A 19698-nucleotide genomic window follows, 5' to 3' on the forward strand; every position below is an offset into this window, starting at 1 on the left:
TTCCCATCACCACTGTCCAAAAGCTTTCCTAGCACTGCCTTATAATACATGATTCTCTGCTATGTAGACATTATCAAAGAAAACACCTCAAAAGTTTGGCTTACTCTTTGTCCTTTCTTCCTTTTTTTTTCTTTTCTTTTCCTCCCATATCCATCCTCTTGAGATAAACATAAAACCACAGAACTATAAGACATTGATTTGCCATTGTAACCTTCCTCAGTAACTCATTCCACTGACAGTCACTTGCTGAGTGACCCTTGGCAATATACTTCAACTCTCTTCTACACAACGCTCTCACCCATAAAAATGATGATAATACTTGGCCCTAAATGCCTACCTCCACAAATTTCTGTGAGGAAACAGCTTTGTAAACCTTAAATTGCCATGTAGATGCAACATTATTGTTATTGTTTAATATGTACTATCTAAAAGTATGTCCTTGTGTTTAATATAGACCCTTCCTGATCTATTTCAGCCCAATTTATTTTGATATAAGTGAAAAAGAAAATTATCTGGTCACAAGGCTGTTGTCCACATGCTGTTATTCAGTTACTTTTACCCTCTTGTTCATCAATCTGGATATTTCTTTGTTCAGTCTGCTCTGTTCTTGATTCATTCCTGGCTTTCCTGTCTTATTATAGCTATTTGCCTGCTCTTCTAATTATTTTTCTCCCTTCCCTGCGCATGTTAATTAACCAAGCTACTTTCCAGGAAACTATGCAGCTGTCAAAGGTTGGTTCTCCAATTTATAAGCTCAGTCATCAACAGCATGAGGAATAGCTCATACTACAGAATAAGACTTTCCTTACCCAGAGGGAGATGGTGAGAATAATACTGGCTAAAATTTGTATGGCATTTTATGCAAATTCACACACAAATATGTATATACATATATACATACATGTATTTATATTTGTAAAATGCTTTTCCATGTTAAATACAATATAAATGCTATTATTATTGTTATTATTATTAACCTCTTTCAGCCCAGGTTTCTCATCTGAGATAGATATACATGTGCTATATATTATATTACACATGTGTATATACATACATATAGGAGTGTGGACACATGTATATATACACATATATACATGTATATATACATACATACAGTATAATCCTTACCCCAGTAATTGGGATCCTTGGGTTTATCAAACACTGTGTTGCTACATTAGTTTGCTTTTGGATTTTGTTGATCTAATCTGTGACAGTACAAACTTTCTATTTTTCAAGCAGTGCCAAATAATTTTGACACTTACTTCTCTGAGGAATAGTTTGAGATCTGTTTCTTCAAATCCCCCTTCTTTCACTTTTTTTCTCCCATTATTTCCCTAGAGATTCTTGACACTTTTTTTTCCTCCAGATGAATTTTATTGCCATTTTTAAAAAAAATTCTACAAAATAACCCTTTGGTAATTTGATTGGTAAGGTATTGAACTAGTAAATAGCTTTAGGTAGTATTGTCATTCTTATTATACCGGGATAACCCAACAATAAGAAATTAATATTTTTCCAATTTTTAGGTCTGGATTTTTTTTTCTCTAGGAGGGGTTTTGTAATGATCCATCCTAGAATTTTCCCATGGATGACAATCAAACTCACTGACCTATAGTTTGCAGACTCAGTTTTCTTCCCTTTTTAAAAAATCAGGACAATATTTGCTCTTCTCCAATATTCTGGTACTTCTGTTTTTTCCAAGATCTTTCTAATATGATTAGCAGTGGCTCAGCAATCACATCTGCCAATTCTTTGTACCAAAATATACAGTTCATCTGGGTCAGGTGATTTGAATTCATCAAGGGCAATCAGGTGCTACTCTACCACATCCTTATTTATTTGTAGTATCAACTCCCTATTGGCTATTTTTGTTCATTTCCATTGTCATTTCCAGTGCAAAGTTAATTTTCCTTAGTAGAGAAAGCAGAAGCAAAATAAGACTTGAATCTAAAGCAATAAACAAATAATAAATAAGAATCTGAAGTAATAAATAAGAAGATTGGGTTTCTCTAATAGTTGGCTGGGGAGCAGAATGAGTTTGAAGACCTGGGTTCTAGTCTTAGCTGAGATCTTGACTCTGAACTTTAGCAAACTACTTAAGAGCTCTAGACCTGGATGTCCTTATTGTAAATTGAGGGAATTGGCACATGTGGTCTCTAGGGTCCTTACCAGTTTTAATGAACTCTATGATAATAAAAGGAAGTCAGTTCTTTCCTTTTTTGTAATCCCTATGTCCATCCGTCAAGTAGGATGGTGATTAGGATGGATCTTAGGAAGATTGCTTAGGTAGTAATTATTTCTTTCTTAGCTATTCAATGATAAGTCACAAGATGGACTTTCATGGGCTGACATAATATATCCAATTATTGTTTACCTACAAGTCTTTTATTTTCCACAATTGGTTTGGAAACATTGTGATTGCCTTCTCAAATCCAGGTTGCCCTTTATGAATGGGCCATTTTCCCTCTTCATCTCGGTCTGTTGAGATCCTTCGAGGCCCAACACAAGTACTACCTCCAAGAAACCTTCCCTAGTGCATCCACATTTAAGTAAGTTCTCCCTTTTTCCCATAACACTCTGATTCTGTGTGTGTGTGTGTGTGTGTGTGTGTGTGTGTGTGTGTGTGTGTGTGTGCATGGAGCATATGCCCCTCCTCTATATTCTGTCTTGGAATATATTTATTTCTGTGAAAGATCTATCTCCCATCAGACTGTAAATTCCCCAAGAGCAGGGACTGTTATATTTAATCTTTGTATCCTCATTGTCTAACACAGTGCTTTTTACATTGCTGGTTTATTGAATACAAGGTTTGTTGAACTGAACTGAAGAACTGGGTTTTGGTCTTTAACAGTGATAATGAGCTGGTGTGTTGCATTTTGCATAGGGCACTCTGGGGCCCTGACACTCAGTTGTAGCCAAGACAGAGCTTGGTTCAATATTTTCCTCAGTCACTGTATCCTGACCTTGGTCTAAATATGTTTGCCTACTCCACCCACCTTTCCCAAGAAACTCATCTAAGCCTGCAAAATCTCAATTACTATTCTCTTGAGACTCTTACCCCTGGTTTCTCCTCAGCTTTGTGCATCAGGGGAAAATTCGACTGCAAATGAGACATGTTTTCAGAGAAGGCCAATGTAATGATTTATTCTGTCCAACTATGCATATTTTTATATGCCTTTTGCTATTTTTCTTTCAATTTGGAGGGGAAGAAGAGGAGCTAGTGACAAGGTAACCAAAAAAATTTTTTTTTAAGTAAGAAAAGTAGGTCATTAAAACATTTCTTAAAATGCTCAGAAGAGGACAGGAGGAAGGTCAATAGGAAACAGACAAGTAGGACAGCTTTGAAAGTTATGTGTGAATTTGTTACATACTTGGAGTAAGTTTGGCATGGTACTGATTCATGAATGTGTGTAGAATCTGTTTCTGTTCTGGTTTGTATATGGAAATGCTCATCTTATTTGGTGTTTGTTAAGTTCAGAGTAAAAAAAATGAAATTTGAAAGAGAAAGAAGAAATGATTCTGCAGATGAGAGACAGCTTTTCTGTAGTATAACTTCAAATAAGAAGTAAATTGATCTCTTGACCACCACTCAAAACACCTACTCCTGAGAAAATGTATCAGACAGAATCTTGATCAGGAAATTCAAGAAAAAAAAAACCATAGTGAATATTTTGCCACCTCAGGTCAGCATAAGGAGACAGACAGAAAGGTCTGTGGTTGCTAAGAATGGAATCTGTGTAAAGCATTCTATTAGAAAGAGGTTATGCACCTGGGGAAGCATAGAAAGTTCAGGAATAGGTGCAAACTGGCAGCTCTCACTATTCAGTGGTGAGTTAGAGATCTAGGGTGGACCAGGGTGGACACCAAGGTGGGGGTTGAAGGGAGGCATGTGATTCCAGGATAAGGAGCTGTTGTAAGTATGAGGCTTTGTATTCAGATGTTTGTTGGATGTGGCCAATGTGGGACTTTTTTTTTTTTTTGCTTGACTGTATGTGTTCATAACAATGGTTCTGGTTTTCTTGCTTTCTCATTGGGGGGAACTGGAAAAGAAATTACTTTTGCAGAATAAAAATAATTAATTAAATGAAAAAACAAGAAAAAAAGATGGCTATTGCAGTAGTTTAGGTGGTATCTGAACTGGGGTGGTGTCTATGTGAGCTAAGAGAAAGAAATAGATGCAAAGATGATATGGAAGTATAAACTACAAGATGGTCATTAACATATTTCATCTTTTAAAGTCTTCTCTTTATAATGAGTGTGATGTTAAATTTTACTTCCTTGACCTACAAAAGCCCATAGCTAAACCAGTTCTCCTGAAATAATAATCCACATTGACATAGTATTTTATTATGGTTTATAAAAATACTTTTCCCACAACAGCCCAAGATGAAAGTACTGCAAGTATTCTTATTCCCTCTTTATAGATGATGAAAATGAACTAAAGTAACATGCCCAGGATTAGGGCTAGAATTTGAACCCTGGTTATATATAACAAGATACTTTACAAAGATACTTAGATTCAAATAGAAGTGTATTTTTAGCTGTGCTTGCTAAACCTCAATATTAGTTTTTTTTAGTAGCATGCACAAATTACACAAAGATTTTTTATTGAAATTGAGGTAGTAAATTTCCATTTTTCATGATATCAATTATTCTTGCAAACTAATCAGAAGATATTGCTGCTTTTTTTTTTTTTGGTGAGGCAATTGGGGTTAAGTGACTTGCCCAGGGTCACGCTGCTAGTAAGTGTCAAGTGTCTGAGGCCAGATTTGAACTCAGGTACTCCTGAATCCAGGGCTGATGCTTTATCCACTGCGCCGCCCCCTGAACTTATTTGTTAAAAATGCAGGGCAGCTAGGTCGCACAGTGGATAGAACACCAGCCCTGGATTCAGGAGTACCTGAGTTCAAATCCGGCCTCAGACACTTGACACTTACTAGCAGTGTGACCCTGGGCAAGTCACTTAACCCCCATTGCCCTGAAAAAACCAAACCAAACCAAAATAAATAAGTTCAAAACCCACTGAAACTCTGGAATATTTTTAAACAGGTTAGAAAAATCTTTCCACATTTTTAAAGTATAATGAAACTTTTATGTATAATTTTTGGCAACAGAAGTTTACATGTCTTGCTAATTATGATGGTTTCATATTATCATCAGCTAACTTCTAAAGGCACAATATACACTTATGACAAGTTTCATAATTAACATTAATGGTTGTAAATACATATTTCAAACATTCTTCTTGATAAGGTCACACAATAGTATGTGTCTGAGACTAGACTTGAACTTGGGTCTTTCTGTCTCCAAGCTCAGCGATCTACCCACAGTACCACCTAGTTGCCTCCTTTTATTATTTATTTTATTTTAGTAGTAGTAGTAGTATTGTCTTCAATCCATGGTTTCATTTCAGGCATCATTTTAAGCCACTTTCCATTTTGTGATGGTTAATTTAGTTAAAACTAGATAATGTAATTTGAAAATGTATCTAATCAGGCACACATAAAATTCAATATGTCGATTTCAATACAGAATGAACAGGAAGGCTCTGTCAACCCCTCCATATTTGCAATTCCCACTCTTCCCTCAGAAAACCTAATGTACTACATTGCTGTCTGACATGACTGAGTGAGGGTACCTCACTACATATACTATCTATATACTAAATATTAATTAAGTTCATTTTTAATTAAAATGTATAGAGGTTCTAATTTTTTAATTACTCCTTAATGAGTCATTTTTTACATCTTCTGGCATTTTTGTATCCTCTCTGCTTTGTATTAGGTTCCCTCTCACCTTTGGAGACCACTGTTCTATATTATACTGCACATGGACTTATTCTTGTCCCTGTGGTACTTCTGAGGAGCAAAGATGTTTCTGTGTCTATGACAGAGTCAATTCTAATAAGCATGAAACAATACCCCAAGATTTATCTTAATATGTTTTCTGTAATAGAGGATCAAGCCCTATAAAACATACAAAGACACAACAGATTGGCCTTCCTTCTAATATTCTGTGATGTCCCTATTTCTGTGTCAGGAAGGATCTTGGCAGGACCTCACATCTTCAAACCAGCTAAGACCTTTTTTGTCGCTGGCTTTACCTGGGATATTGCCTTCTCAATGTCTAATGATGTCCTTATTTACAAAGAATAGAAAATAGTCCAGCATGTCCACTGGGAGTCTAGCAGAAGGAATTTAGTATCATAGAGCTCCAAACCAAGCATAAGACTTAGACGACAGTGATTCTCTTCAATTACCCACAAAACCGTACAGGAAATTACATCTAGAAAAATTTCAGATTTGAGTTTCTGAGTAGTTTCATCATAGTCCCCTATGGACCCTACTCAAGATAGAGCATAGCAATAACTGGGAGGGCAGGGCTTTGTCTTATCACCTCTTACCTAAAATGCTAGATTCAATTGTTAAACCAGTTCTTTCTGTAAACTTTGTATATTGACACCTACCATAGTTCTCTGCATACAGTAGTTGCTTAATAAATGTCTGCTGAATGAAGCTCCTAATTGAGCAATATTGAAGCTACACTCAGGGGAGAATAGAGATATCCTGTAAAGGTTGTGATAAGCACACCTTCACAAAGTGACATAACGAAAGTACTAGAGAGAGGCCGGGGAAGTAGAGGTCATTTATAGATACTAATCAAAAAGCAGCTAGCTTGTTACTCTAAGGAATAGCATAGCTCTTTCTGAGTAAAGCTATCTAATCACAAAGGATGATAACAAATAAGGACAAGCTTTTCCAACAAAACCTGCAAAATTCAAACAGAGCAGCCTTCTTCAGAGCTGTATAGTGGGAAAGGATAGCTGGAATTTATTTGTTTTTTTTCAATCACACCTAAATCATAATCATCTTTGAATACAAAGATTCTACATAGTAGACTCTCCTATGCCTTGGCTGAATGTAAAAAAAAGGCAACAATTAAACTTTCAGATAAAGCAACAGTAAAAAATAGACATAAATCATGAAACAAATGTCAGTAGTGTGTGTGTATATATATATCTGTATATACACACATATGCAACAAAAGGCATAACATCTAAATATTTAAAGGAAAAGATAATTTAACTATAGGAAAAAATAAGTAGTAAAACAATAATTATTAGAAACCTAAGTGTACCTCTTTCAGACACAAATATGGACAAGAAAGTTGAGAAATACAATTAAAAAAATAGATTTACTAGAGCTCTAAAGCTTATTGAATCAGAATTATAAGAAGTATGATTGTTTTTCAGGCAGCTAGGTGATACAGTAGATAGAGTATGAGGCCTGGAGTCAGGAAGACTTGTCTTCTTGAGTTCAAATCCAGCCTCAAACACTTAACAGCTGGCTGACCATGGGCAAGTTGTTTAATCCTGTTTGCCTGTTTCTCGTCCGTAAAATGACCTGGAGAAGGAAATAACAAATAACTCCAGTATCTTTGCCAAGAAAACCCAAATGGGATAATGTAGAGTCAGACACAACTGAACAACCACAACAACATGAATATTTTTTCATATTTGCATGGTACTTTTACAAAAAAAAAAATGATCATGGGGCAGTTAGGTGGTGCTATGGATACAGGGCCAGCCCTAGAGTCAGGAGGAGCTGAGTTTAAATTTGGCTCAGAATTTTACTAGCTGTGCGACCCTGGGAAAGTCACTTAACTTCAATTGCCTCCCCAAAAGTATATATTTTTTAAATGATCTTGTGCTTTGGCAGAAAGAACAAATGCTGAAAAAGTGGAAATAGTAAACCCATTCTTCCTGGGCCATACTGCCATAAGAACTATAATCAATAAGGGGAATTTAAAGAAATAACTCAGGTTTAAATTAAGATTAAATACTATTATCTGAAATAATTAGTGGATTAGAGATCTCAGAGCTAAACACATACCTCAAGTATTTCAAAGATATAAAGAAAGATCCTATATATAACAAAATATTCATTTTAGTCATTTACGTGTGTAGCAAAGAATTGAAAATGCAGTAGATACTTAATAATTAGGAATGACTAAACAAATTGTGGTACATGTATGTAATGGAACATTACTACAAGAAATGATGAAATTGAGGAATTCAGAGAAATATGGAAAATATGTAAAATGATAAAGAGTAGAGTTAATGAAAAAAGGGGGAAATTTTATGCACACACACACATACACAATGACTACAACAATATAAACTGAAAGAAAAATAAAATGAAATTGAGCATTATGTACTTGTAATGATCTTGTGTGGCCCCAGAAAGAATTAAGGACATTTATATCCTTCCCTTTGTGCAAAGGTGGGATGCAGAATATTGAATATGCTGTCAGCTTAAGTAGATGTGTGGATTGGTTTTTCTGAACTTTATTTTTCTTTTTTTATCTCTGTTATAAGGGAAACTCAATGGGCAAGGGACAGGAAAAGACTATTTTTAGAAATAAATTTGATGTAAAGACAAAGGCATCATTTTAAAAAGAAATAGAGGGGCAGCTAGATGGTGCAGTGGATAGAGCACTGGCCCTGGATTCAGGAATACCTGAGTTCGAATCCGGCCTCAGACATTTAACACTAGCTGTGTGACCCTGGGCAAGTCACTTAACCCCAATTGCCTCACCAAAAAAAAAAGAAAAGAAAAGAAATAGGAGGAAAAGAACAAAGCAGGTAAGAACAAATTATAGAATCTATAAATGTTTTTTTTTAATTAACTGATAAAAAACCAACATACCAAGACTTGTGGGATAGAACCAAAACAGTCCTGAGGAGAAAAAAATCTATAACTCTTTCATCAACAAAACAAAGAAGTAGTCAATCAATAGAGCCAGGATGTTAAAAAAAAAACTAGAAAACTAACAAATTAGAAATCTCTAAATACACACATAGAAATCCTGAAAATCAAAGAAGAGATCAACAAAGTTAAAAACAAAAATCCCACTTAGCTGATAAATAAAGTTAGGAGTTTTTAAAAAGAACTAATAAAATATTTGAAACAGCTCTTTTTTTGTTTATTTATCCGTGTATTTTCTTTGTCTTTTTTAAATCATAAAAGTACTTTATTATTTTTCAGTTACATGTAAAGATAGTTTTCAACATTTGTGTTCATAAAATTTTTAGTTCCAAATTTATCTCCCTCCAACCTTTCTCTCCCCCTCCCCAAGACAGAAAGCAATCTGATATGTTACATATAATCACATTAAACATATTTCTGCATTAGTCATGTTGTGAAAGAAGAATCAGAACAAAAGGGAAAAACCTCAAAAAAGAAAACAAAAACTAAAGTAGAAACAGTATGGTTCGATCTGCATTCAGAATCCACAGTTCTTTTTTCTGGATGTGGAGAACATTTTCCATTATGAGTTCTTTGGAATTGTCTTGGATCATTGTATTGCTGAGAAGAGGTAAGTCTATCACAGTTGATCATCACACAATGTTGCTGTTACTGTGTACAATGTTCTCCTGGTTCTGCTCACTTCACTTAGCATCAGTCCATTTAAGTCTTTCCAGGTTTTAAAAAAATCTGCCTGCTTGGTGGAGTTCAGAGAAACCTGGAAGGACTTGCATGAACTGATGATGAGTGAGATGAGCAGAACCAGAAGAACATTATACACAGTATCATCAACACTATGTGTTGACCAACTGTGATAGATTAGATTCTTCTCACCAATCCAATGGAACAAGAATGTTCCAAATGGGGGGGGGGGGGGGACTGTGGGATGTGGATGCTGATTGGACCATACTATTTCTTTTGTTTTTGATGCTGTTGGTTTTCTGATTTCAGGTTTTTCCTTTGTGCTCTGATCCTTCTCATATAGCATGACTAATGCAGAAATATGTTTGATGTTATTGTGTATATTTAACCTATATCAGATTGCCTGCTGTCTAGGGGAGGGGCGGAAGAAGGGGAGGGAGGGAGAAAATTTTGAAATTTGAAATCTTATATAAGCAAATCTTGAAAACTATTTCTACATGTAACTGGAAAATAATAAAATACTTTTATTTAAATAAAAAAGGTAAAAAAAAAGAATTTGGAACTCAAAACTTTAAAAAAAAATCTGCCTGCTCATCATTTCTTACAACACAATAGTATTCTATTACATTCATATACCACAACTTATTCAGCCATTTCCCAAACGAAGGGAATTCCTTTGATTTACAATTCCTTGCAACCACAAAGAGAGTGAAACAGTTTATTTTTAAAAGAGGAGGAAACAATTACTAAAATCAAAATTAAAAAGAATTCCAAATGAAAAGAAAATTAAAAACTTTAAACTATTAGACTTAATTATATGCCAATATGATTTAAAACATAAATGAAATAGATAAATGTTTACAAAAATGTATGTAAATATCTTGCTTAACAAAGGAGAAACAGATAATTTAAACAACACAATTATAGAAACAGAAACTAATCAAACCATAAATGAATTCCTAAAGAAAAAACAACTGGCCCTATATGGACTCACAAGGCAATTTAATAAACATTTAAAGAATAATTAACTCCTCTATTAAATTGTTTGCAAAAGTAGAAAGATATGACACCTTACCAAACTGCTTCTACATGAGAGAAATATAGCCATGGTACCCAAATCAGGGAGGGATCAAGTAGAAAAAGAGAATGGATAATCATATCATGAGTTAACAGTTTACCAAGAAAAAATCACTTTGCTGATAAAAAATGAGTCAAAGGTTCCCAGTGATGACAGAGACACCTCTAACAATGAGAAATTTGTCTTCCTCCATTTTCAAATTAACCTTTTAGATGGGTTTAACAATCGCAAGGGCTTCTCCTATGGCTGTTGTGGAATCCCTGGTAAAGGGATGACTAATAATATTGAATCAAATATGCTGAATTAACTATTAATGATGGCTGGTTGGTTGTTGTCCTTTGTTCTCCAAGAGGACCAAGATGACATTACTGTGTACAGTCTGAACAACTGTGGCTGATCAGATCAATATGAGCTCAGAAGACACTACCATAGGTCAGGCACAAATAGTCCATATGAACATTTGGGGTGGAAATGTTTCTAAATTTGTGCATCTCACTTTTTTTTTTGAGCTACTGCAGTTCTGTTTCATTCATAAAGCATGTTTTTGACGTGGGCACACCATGCTGAATGTTCCTTTGCCAGTGTCTCCCATGTCTTCCAATGGATTCTAAAGTTCTAAAGAGACTACAGCAATATATTCAAAAGATGAGTGACTACAATTTGATTGATGTTATACCCCAAATCCAAGGATAGGGGCAGCTAGGTGGCACAGAGGATAGAGCACTGGCCCTGGAGTCAGGAGTACCTGAGTTCAAATCTGGCCTCAGACACTTAATACTTACTAGCTGTGTGACCCTGGGCAAGTCACTTAACCCCAATTGCCTCACTAAAACAAACAAAAAATCCAAGGATAACTCAACACTAGGTTGACTAAACAAGGGATCCAGAAATCATAGATGATAAAATAGACAATTTTGTTTACACAAAATTGGAAAGCTTGAAGTGAGTGTTTCTCAGTTTGAGAATGGACAAACAACTCATGGTATACAAATATAATATAAATATTACTATAACATTAAAAAGGCAAATACAAAGAATTCAATGAAATTTGAGGTCAATATGAACTAAAACAGACTGAAGAGGACCAATTTATACAATGTGCACAGTAAACAACAACAACAACCAAAAACCACTGAAAGACTTCTGAACTCTGATTAATGGAGTGAATAACCATGAGTTCAGAGTACTTGATAGAGACTATTCCTCTTGCAAATTGGCAAAGAGATGGTAGACAACAGGTACAGAACAAAGCAAATATTTTTGAAATAGGCTTTTGTATTGATTGGTTTTGGTTTTTGCTTGATTATACTTTTCCATTGTACAGGAGGTTCTGTGGAGGCCAAGAGTCATTTGGAAGTGAAAGCTATTTTTAAAATAAAAAAGATTATCTTTAAAATGTTTTTTAAAGAAAAATAAGACAAAAGATGATTTTGTCTTTTAATAACAATAGCTGGGAAGTAGTTTTGATCTTGTCTCATTTCTAAAAGTAAAACTGAGAACAAAGGTAGATTACAAGATTGTAATTAGTGATTCAATCAAAAATAAAAGATAAACAGTTCATATAATTATATTAATAATGAAAACAACAATAATCATTATTATGCCAAAAATATAATAAAAGTATTCTACAAAATATGACACTCATTTGTGTCAAAATATGAAAAAGCACAGGGAATAAAATGTACTTTCTTTAAGGTCATCAAAAGTACTTACCATAAAACCAAGAGCTAGCATTATTGCTAATGAACATTGAAAGCTTTCACAGTAAGATCAGGGTTGAGCCAAATTGTCTATCTATGCCATTATTTGACATAATACTAGAAATGTTAGATTTACCAAAGGGATACTTTAGAGAATCAGACAAAATAAAAGCAAAATTCAGATAGAGAGATAGAGTGAACACACTTTACAACCATCTCCTCTACCATACCTTCTCTATGGAATTACCCTGGACTCTGGCAGGCTTTTACCGAATCTTGCCCAGATCCAAGCATGTACCTTAATTCTTGGGCATCTCTAAGCCCTGCATTGGCATGCTCCTCACCCCACTTCCAGCTCCCTTTTATGTATAGTCTTCCCCATTAGAACATAAGCTCCTAGGGGCAGCTAGGTGGCGCAGTGGATAGAGCTCTGGCCCTGGAGTCAGGAGAACCTGGGTTCAAGTCCGGGCTCAGACACTTTAAAAAAAAAAAAACTTACTAGCTGTGTGACCCTGGGCAAGTCACTTGACCCCAATTGCCTCACTAAAAAAAAAAAAGAAAAAGAAAAAAAAAAAGAACATAAGCTCCTTGAGGTCAGGAACTATCTTGATTTCATGAATTTTTATCCTCAAAATTTAGCACAATTATGCCTTTTGATCGAGCAATACACTGTCCCAAAGACATCCTGAAAAAGAGCAAAAGACCTATCTGTACAAAAATATTTATAGCAGCTCTTTTTGTGGTGGCTAAGAATTGGAAATCAAAGGAATGCCCATCAATTGGGAAATGGCTAAAGAAGCTGTGGTATGGGGCAGCTAGATGGCACAGTGGATAGAGCACCGGTCCTGGATTCAGGAGGACATGAGTTCAAATTCAGCCTCAGCCGCTTGACACTTACTAGCTATGTGACCCTGGGCAAGTCACTTAACTCCAATTGCCTCACAAAAAAAAAAAAAAAAGAAGAAGCTGTGGTATATGATGGTGATGGGATATTATTGTGCTATAAGAAATGACAAGCAGGATGACTTCAGAAAGGCCTGGAAAAATTTGTATAAACTGATATATAGTGAAGAGAGCAGAACAGAGAGAATATTGTGCACAGAGACAGCGATATTGTTTGATGAAGAATTGTAAATGACTTAACTATTCTCAACAAAACAATGATCCAAGACAATCCCAAAGGACTATTGATAAAACATGCTGTCCACCTCCAAAGAAAGAACTGATATTGATGGAACAGACTGAAGCATGCTATTTTTCACTTTTTTTTCTTTTAATCAAGTTTTCTTGTACAAAATAACAAACATGGTGATGTTTTACATAATCATACATGAATAATCCATTTCTGATTGCTTGCTTCCTCAGGGTGGGGGAGGGGAAGGAGGGAAGGAGGAATAAAAATTGGAACCCCAGGGGCAGCTAGGTGTCGAAGTGGATAGATCACCGGCCCTGGAATCAGGAGTACCTGAGTTCAAATCCGGCCTCAGACACTTAACACTTAGTAGCTGTGTGACACTGGGCAAGTCACTTAACCCCAATTGCCTCACTAAAAAAAAAAAAAATTGGAACCTCAAACTATAAATAAAAATGTTTATTACATTAAAAAAAGAAACCCCTAAATGGGGTCACAAAAAATTAGCACAATTTCTGGTGCATAATAAACACTTGTAAATGTTTGCTCTACCCATCTACCTACCTACCTATTTATCTATCTATCTATCTATCATCTATCTACCACCTATCTTTAAAATGGAGATAATAATATCTGTACTTTACTATCTACCAGGGTTGTTGTTGTGAGGTTCAAGTGATTATATGTAAAGCATTTTGGTGTTATACAACTATCAACAAGTAATTGCTAAATGCCTCCCAGCAACCAGTGAATGCTAGTTGCTTGATAATATTCAATAAACCCAAGAGCACAAGCTACAGGAAACAAGATTTTATTCAAGAAGAATTACTGAGGAAAGTGGAAAGCAATTCAGCAGAAAATCATTTCAAAGCAAGATCTTCTACCATATACCACATTTAATTCATTGAATTTTAAATGGACAAATAATCTATATATAAAACATCATCTGGGACGGCTAGGTGGCGCAGTGGATAGAGCACCAGCCTTGGAGTCAGGAGTACCTGAGTTCAAATCCGGCCTCAGACACTTAACACTTACTAACTGTGTGACCCTGGGCAAGTCACTTAACCCCAATTGCCTCACTAAAAACAAAAACAAAAAAAACAACATGCCATAAAAAAATCAGAGAATGGAAGGTTCTACCTTTCACATGTTAAAAATGTTTCTTATCAGAGGAACAATAGAGGATATCATAAAAGAAAAAAAAGATAGATAATTCTGGCTATGTACAGTTTTAAAGATTTTGCACAAACAAAATCAATGTAGGAAGAAATTATAAAAAACGATTAAATATTAGGAAAATAATTTGTATTAAATATTTCTGATAAAAGCCTGGTATCCAAAATATGGAGGCAATCAACAAAAAACTTTATGATGAAGAGCTATTCACCAATAGACAAGTGGTCAAAAAATGTGAACTAACCATTTTCAAAAGACATTCAAATTATCACCAACCATTAGAAAATAATATAAAGGGGGCAGCTAGGTGGTGCAGTGGATAAAGCACCGGCCCTGGATTCAGGAGTACCTGGGTTCAAATCCGGCCTCAGACACTTGACACTTACTAGCTGTGTGACCCCGGGCAAGTCACTTAACCCCCATTGCCCTGCAAAACAAACAAAAAACAAACAAACAAAAAAGAAAATAATATAAAAATCACTAATAATATTGTTCATTAAGACAACCATGAAGTTTTACTTTATACTAATAAAATTGGTAAAGTTTATAAGAGATGGGAAAATTACCTATTAAAGAGAAAAAAAATATTAGAAAAATTACCTATTAGAGTTCTTATGGAATATAGGCCCTCTCTAATTTGCTACCATTGGTACTTTTAAGTGGTCCAATAACTAGGAAAGAATTTGAAATTTTGCAGGAAAAGTTATGGAATTGTTCTTACTCTAATAAACAATGATCCAACTAATGCTTTTATACCTCAAGTTCAATGACAGCAAGAAAAATATACATACAAAAGTATACATTCAAAAATATTAATAACATTATTTGTAATAACAAAAGTCTGGAAACATCAAAACAAAGTATATGCCCAAGGATTGAGGAATGACTGAACAAGCTTGCAATATGAATATAATAAAATATTTCATAAGGATTAAGAGAAACAGAATAAAGAAAACACGCAAATAGTCTATAAAACCAGAGGGTTGAACTGTAGCTATGATCCCATGAACAATATACAAAATTACTTCAGTGATACAAATGAAGGCTATACTAAAAGGCAATAAAAGTCAGGTCAAATAAAAGAGACCATGTTGGTGACAAATTGTTTAAAAGCTAAAGCTTTAACATAGCCTTCCTTTTTGTTAAGTCTATAATAAACTCCAAAAAGCAGAAAGTGACATAGCTCCGTATTGTTTAACTCTTTGGAGAATGTTGTTGAGGGAGGAGGAAGGGTTTGTTTTGGTGTTTGTTGGAATGGTGTCTGTTGTATCATAACAAAATGCATCAACAGATATTATTAAAATAATCAAAGACGTCTCATACTCCGTTAAAGCTCTGTCCAGCTGTCGGGAAAAACCTAGAAAACAAAGGCGCTCCTATAACTATCAATGGCTAATTCTACCCCAAGGACAAAGTGCTGCCTCTTAAAAGAAGTGATTTAGAAATGAATCTTTTTACACTGATTATATACAGCATAGTTATAGAAACTAAAAGGGGTAGAGAAATGTATGATATACAAGTGCTTCTTCAACCTTGACCTTTCTCTTTCGCAAATTGCAAAATACATTTTTAACCCATCCTCTCTTGGATAATCCTCATACTCTCAGAAATTATTTGCCTGGGAAACATGCTTGGGTTCTATCTGAGACTCTCAAATGTCTCAGTTTTGAACAACTGTCCAGAACAAAGCTTGCAGTTTACTTGCTTTTCACTTTATTTAGCCTCCCCAGGCAGTAACTCTTTCTGTCTCAAAGGTCTGAAGGATAGGCAAATGTGGTAGCAGGAGCCCAAGTGGGTGTTTTAACAAACACTTTTACATTTCTGTCAGGTGCCTGTAAGCAACATCAGAGGGAGGGAGGGGGAGGGGGACTCAGGGGAATCTGAATTTTTTTTCCTGCATATTGGAATCGAATGGTTTCAGGTCTATGCTGACTCTAACTGGCTCCACAAATTTTTTAAAAAATCTCCTAAGTTAATAAAAGGCAAATGTGGGCTGAGGAAGATGGGAAAGGGGAGACAAGAAAAGGAAGTTAGGGTAAGAACTGGGGATGAGAAAAGGGAAAAGATTCTGGAGGCAAGAAAGATACTTTAAGGAAATCTTAAACTGGTAGACTTGAAAAAAGACATTGAAAGCTAATTTTGTTGTTGAGTCATTTCATTCCAACTCTTCATGACCCAAAGAGTTAGGTAATAAATAGAATATATATCTGTGTGAATGTGTCATAAGTTAATACAGATATATGCCTTTCCTCATCACATTTTATTATCTATACCAGCAATCCTGGCTTTTCAGGATTTCAGGAGGCCCCATACAGATCTAGCATTATTAAAAGCCAGAGATATCTACGAGAAACATTCATTTAAAAGCAAACTTCTCTGACTTTGAGTATATAATATACCCTTCTCAAAGACACCCCTCCATCCATTCCCAGAATTTCCTTTTCTCACCTTTTGCATATCCAGTACACATACCTACACAACTCATTCTCAATACATTTTTCATTCCTCTGAAAGTACAAATAACTTTTAAAATATCAGTTTGTCCTATGACAAAATGAAAATGGAAACCAACAACTACTGAGTTCCTAGGACATGCAAGGAATATAGAAACTCCAATTTGGGAGGGGGAGAGGAAGAGAGAAGAGGTAACAGGATACAAAGGCCCTAGTCCTCCAAGAGCTTACAAGTTATGTAGCTGAAATATGACACAAAAGCATAAAAGCTGAATAACAATACGAGATATATAATAGTTCAATAAAGAGTTGTTACTGATTTAAAATTCCTATTTTATTAATATAAATGGTGACTTTGTTAACCCCCAGGGCCTTAGGGATCAGTTTACCAAATATGGTCAGTAATTCCAAAATGAGAGTATAAGAACAATAAATATAATGTTGATTTCACTGATTAAACATTATTAGATTAAAGCAAACCTTTTTCATATTCTAATTCTAAAATCTAATTTCCAACCTATATTGCCCAAATAATTAATTCCTTCACTTTCTCATTAACCTGGTTGGAATTCCCTTTTAGATCTTTTGGGGTTTGGCTAATCTTGGCTACTCCCAGCTAAACAATTGTGTTCTTTACAAATGTTGATTTACTCACTACATTTCAAGTGCCTTACCTCTTCTATTGTCTGAGTAACCAATAAATTTTTCCTAGGCTTCCAAGACAAAGTAGCTATTTCCACAATTGGGTGTGTTTATCTTACCTTCCCTAGGCCCGGGTTATAAATGCCTTCTGGGCCTCTTGGGGAAATGACTTTCTCTTCCTAAGAATAATATCCTTTATTCCTAGCCCCAAGAAGCCTTCCTATCAAAGTGACACTCCACACAGTGATTTAAAAGTTTAATTCAGAAAGTTACCTCTAAAAAGCAGGATGGTCCTTTAAGTCCCAAACCATTGTGGATTCCTAAACAACCTAGGAAGCCAGGCAAAGGAAGTCCCTCTTCTATTTATAGTTTTAATAAAAATTGGATGGGATTTAGTTGTTCTTTCTATGGTTTCTCTCTGACCTCTCTGCTCTTTCAACACCTTTGAGATGACCACAGGAGATCACACTTGCTAGAAAGCTCTTTCACTGGTTCTCTTTTAGATCAAGGCTTTCATTGAACAATTGTTTGGGGGGGGGGGGGTGGAGATGCTGGATATTAATTGCCTCATTTCCTTCTTTCTCATAATGCTTAAACCTGAGCTTGTATTGAAACCCAAAGGTTCAACTATAGAATTCCTTTTGACTATAATATGAACAACACCGTTGGGGCTTCCATATGGTGAATTCTGACAGGATGGAACCAAGTATCTTTTGGGGGAATCATGTCCCAAAAAGTAGAGACTATGAAAATGCTTTTGGTTCACTTGGTGAGAATAAAACATCCTCAGGATATAATACTTATCCTTGCATATTCAAGAGCCATTCAATAGTCCTTGAAACATAATGTTTTCACATCTTATGACATCTGTGTATGTAGTATTAATATTTTCAGCTCTGCTACAAAATTCATGCATATAATAGCAAAATTGATATTAGCTACAATTGATCAGTTTTCAGATGCAGCATGCTAAATAAGTCAACATCTTAGGTAGGGATTAAATAAACCAGTCAGTCAACCAGCATTTATTAAGCACCTACTAGGTTCCATAGTAGGGGCAAGGGGGCCATAGACAAAGGCAAAGGGGAAAAAAAAAACTTTCTGCCCTCAAAGAGCTCAAAATCTAATGAGAGAGACAACATATAAGCAACTAGGTACAAACAAGATCTATACAACAGAGGGAAGGCACTAGTATTAAGGGGGATTGGGAAAGATTTTTTGCAGAAAGTGGGATTTTAGCTGTGATTTTAAAAAAAGCCAAGGAAATTCAGGAAACTGGGTGTGAGGAGGAAGAGGATTCCAGACATGAGCTCCAGCCAATTGAAAATGCCCAGTTCGGGGGCAGCTAGGTGGAGCAGTGGATAAAGCACTGATCTTGGATTCAGGAGGACCTGAGTTCAAATCCAGTCTCAGACACTTGACACTAGCTGTGTGACCCTGGGCAAGTCACTTAACCCTCGTTGCCCTACAAAAAGAAAAAAAAAGTAAGGACAAACACTGGAGCTTGAATATGAGCTTAAAAATGAGAAGTCAAGAGGTGGACTGTCATGTGTGAGGAACAACAAATTAACATTGTTTTGGAAATGTTTTCTATTCTAAGCATGAAAAAATTGTTTATTCTAAGTATCAAAATGTCTATCCTCTGGTGAATAAGTGATACGCCTTTTTATACCCTGTCTTATTATACACTGGAAATTTTTCAGAGCACTTGATTATGAAGGATGCCCTCCACCTCTCTTTATAGAGATGTCTGACAATAAGTGCTGGATGGGGCATATTTTTTAGACATGATCAATGTGATCATTTTGCTTGCTTGACTATTTATTAGTTATAAAAGAGTATTCTGTTGGGGGAAGAGTAGGGAGAATAATTGGGAAGTAACAGTGATGAAAAAGAAAAAGAACCTTAATGAAATATTTCAAAAAGAAAAAAAATCCTCTAGAAGCACCTCACACACAGCATGTATATTGGTAGAAAAGTGTATCGGATAGAGACTGAGGAGGTAAATCTAACATAAAACATTCAGTTTTGTTTAAGTGTTACATTATAAACATCAAATTCATTG

The sequence above is a fragment of the Dromiciops gliroides genome, chromosome 4 (genome assembly GCF_019393635.1).
Source record: "Dromiciops gliroides isolate mDroGli1 chromosome 4, mDroGli1.pri, whole genome shotgun sequence".
In the NCBI taxonomy this organism is placed as follows: domain Eukaryota; kingdom Metazoa; phylum Chordata; class Mammalia; order Microbiotheria; family Microbiotheriidae; genus Dromiciops; species Dromiciops gliroides.